The sequence below is a fragment of the Phoca vitulina genome, unplaced genomic scaffold (genome assembly GCF_004348235.1).
Source record: "Phoca vitulina isolate PV1807 unplaced genomic scaffold, GSC_HSeal_1.0 scaffold1, whole genome shotgun sequence".
In the NCBI taxonomy this organism is placed as follows: domain Eukaryota; kingdom Metazoa; phylum Chordata; class Mammalia; order Carnivora; family Phocidae; genus Phoca; species Phoca vitulina.
This window is the reverse complement of record NW_022589704.1, coordinates 64,385,658-64,388,818: the sequence shown is the minus strand read 5'-3', so window position 1 is coordinate 64,388,818 and position 3,161 is coordinate 64,385,658. Positions and strand designations below refer to the sequence as shown.

The window sequence follows — 3,161 nt, the reverse complement described above, 5'->3', positions numbered from 1 at the left end:
CTCATTCGTGCATATGTAAAATTGTCCTTAGATGTGTTGTGAACTTTGTTATTTCCAGGTGTTACGGCCATCCTGACTTTCATCACCATCTCATTGTTATTTTCAGCAAATCAGGGTTTCTATCATCTCAAACCTTCCTATTTTTAAAGCTCATATATGAAAGAGCACTTGCACTGATTGGCTCTGTAAGTATTAGGCAAATTCCTTAGATCTAAGAATGTTTCTCTTGCATTGCTGTTTTTCAGTACAGCAACTAAGAAACACAAAGCAACATGCCTTTGACTGTAGCTGCTTTGAGTTAGTGCCCAGCCTTATGCTAGCTGCCTAATCTGAATCTTGTCTACTATGATGGCTTAGTTTTAATTTCTAAGATATGATCCTACCACAGGACACTAGATGGAGCTAAAATCTCACTTAATGTTTCTCATAAGGCACACTGATCCCATTTCTCCCAAATCAACTGTGATTTAGGTTTTTTTTTACTCTGCCATTTTCACGATCCTCATATATAGACCACAATCAAGAGTGGCATTTGTGTTTGCTTGTTTTGCACAATAGTCTGTAATACTTCTTAAAAAAGTTGGCAAAGAGAAAGGAATGCAAGGCATTTCAATGTATTGCCTGCATTAGTCTGCTCTATGTAAACCAAAAGATAAAAGAAAAAAAAAAAAAGACTGTGTAACTACAGAGAAAACATTGTAAAGGAAATGCAAAGAAAGGAAAATTTTCATAAGTCATGGAAAGCACTAGCCCAATAGCTTGCTTCTTAATGTTTCTCAGAAAATAGAATGTAAACCAGAACAACTGTTATGTTTCGATTGGCTGTAAAGCCAGGCAAAAGAAATCTGATACTTCAAAATCTATTGCACAAAATCAAACAAGGAAGAAATAAAACCTTTAAAATTAAAGTATCAGATATATAGAAATTCCAAGTGTTTTGACAAATACACCAGTTTTGTTGGATTTTTTGTTGGTATTTTTCCTAAGCTGTTTCTTTATAGGGGACTAATCCAATTGTTTCTGAGGGAAGAAATTAGGAGCTACAACTCCTAGTTGTAAAAGATACTCTACTAGGCCCTAATATTGTAATATAGTAACTCATATCTTTTGAATTGAAGTTTTCTTAGGCATAGATACCCAGTTTAAAATGATTTTTTAAATGATTTTTAAAAGTGTAGCCTGACTAATGAAAATATTAGTAAGCAAAATTAGGAAGTAACTGAATGAATACACACTTCAGGTATAATTAAGGGTCAAAGATTTAAGGACAAAGCTCTCATTCACCTAGAATAGTCACTGCAGAAATATGGAGGCTGTATCCATTAGGGTGAGATTAAAATCTCAGGCATATTACTGCTCGCTTACCTCTATCTACAGCAATTGGTAGAGCTGAGTATTCATATTGGAAATCTTAGAATTATCACTGTGTAATATTAAATTTTATAAATTTACCTGAAATCCACTTATTCTTCCTATTATTGCCCCTTCAAGGAATCTTGACACTCTCCTTTGGTGTTCTCAGGAGTATTTTCAACATAATTATTTCTCAAGAAAAGGAAATTTTGCTTTGAGCATTAAGATGCATACATGGTCCTGCCATATTTATTGAATGGCTTTTAAGTATTTGATTTTAGACTGAAAATATCCACATTGGTTTGGGGGAAATTGTTATCTTCGGAAGTCTTTTTGTAAATCATTCTTCTTGAGAACTTAATCTTTTCAGGACTTACCCAGGTTTTCATGAAACTGTTTGAAAACTTCCATATAGGGAGCTAGAAAGGACTTCTTATAATCTCTGATTCTATGTTTGATATCAGATTCAGTTTTCATTCTCCTCTTTTTCTTCTTCATTAGTGGAAATGTTACCCAATTCGTGGCAGATGGAGATTGTGTTTAGAACAGCAAATGGATCACACTGATCTACTTTCTGTAAATCAATAGGCACAGAAATGCAACCTATTTTAGTGTGAATATTAAGAGAACTCTTCAGTAAAAGATGGATTCTTTGCTAACATTGATATCCAGCCATGGAAAACAGGGTCGGGGCGTGATCTCCCACTCAAGCCTGGGTCCACATTTGTCACTTTTTATGTTATTCTGACATCTGCTGGCTACCGTCTTGAAATGCTCCCAATGCTGAAGTGAACTGTGATGCTTTTGGAAGATTTGTTGGAAGTTCCTCATGAATTGTCTCAAGGGCAAGGGCTAAAATCTTATCCTAGCTTTCTTTATTTTCAAGAATATATTGATCAACCAAGGCATATTTTTCGACGTATTTTAAAATTATGTTTATACCAAAGGTGAATTCTTTGACTAGGTGAACTTTGCTCTTAACATCTTCACCACCCTTCACAAGACTAACAGTCAAGTATCCCAGAATGTACTGAGGAGGACAATTTCCTGATTTATCACAGACCCAACAAGGAACATCCCTCCTTCCAGAAGATACCTAGAGATGATGCTTAAATCCAAAGCCCTCCTTCAATGCTCAGTTGATGATGCATAATGGCCATCATCCTGAGGGTCTGAGACTCAGAACATGTCTACAGAACCAGAGCATCTAACACACTGTCATAGCCTGTGATATCAATGTCAAACCTCAGTTCTTTATCCCGAGCCAGGGAAGCTCCGGGCTTCACTGTATTACGCTGATTGGGTCTGTGGGAATATACCGCGCACTTCCTACATCTCCTTTCTAGATCACTTTGGGTGTTGAAGGACTGGTAGCAAATGTAAATGTCATCTTGCAGAATGAATGAAAACTCACCGTGTTTTCACCGTGTGAAAGCCATTTTTTTTTATCACTCCACCATCGTTCGGCCGGCACAGGTAGTAAAGCTGAAGCAGCTGGGGCAGCTCAGGCGGTCAAACGTCTCCGCCTGCGTAGAGCGCGGGACTCCACGCCGCACGATCACCACCACGGGAATTGGCGGGAACAGCACAGCGCGAGCCTGCGCCACAGCGCGGCGCGGGCTGGCGCCCTCTGCAGGGGCCGCTGGAAATTGTAGCTCCCACTTGGGGGTTGGTCTGGGCACCCCAGGGGCTCCCGCGGTCTCGGCCCATCATCTCTGGGTTCACTGCTCAGCTGGACGCGAGGAGGCTGCGCGCATTTCAGAAAGAGGAACTTCTGTGGAAAGGTGAGCTTTTAAGCCGACTGAGAA

General features: G+C 39.3%; 1 pseudogene; it reads right to left on the bottom strand.

Moving 5' to 3' along the window:
* Nucleotides 1–1,668: 1,668 nt before the first annotated feature.
* On the bottom strand, nt 1,669–2,771 carry LOC116630743 (annotated as a pseudogene).
* Between the last annotated feature and the right edge of the window lie 390 nt (nt 2,772–3,161).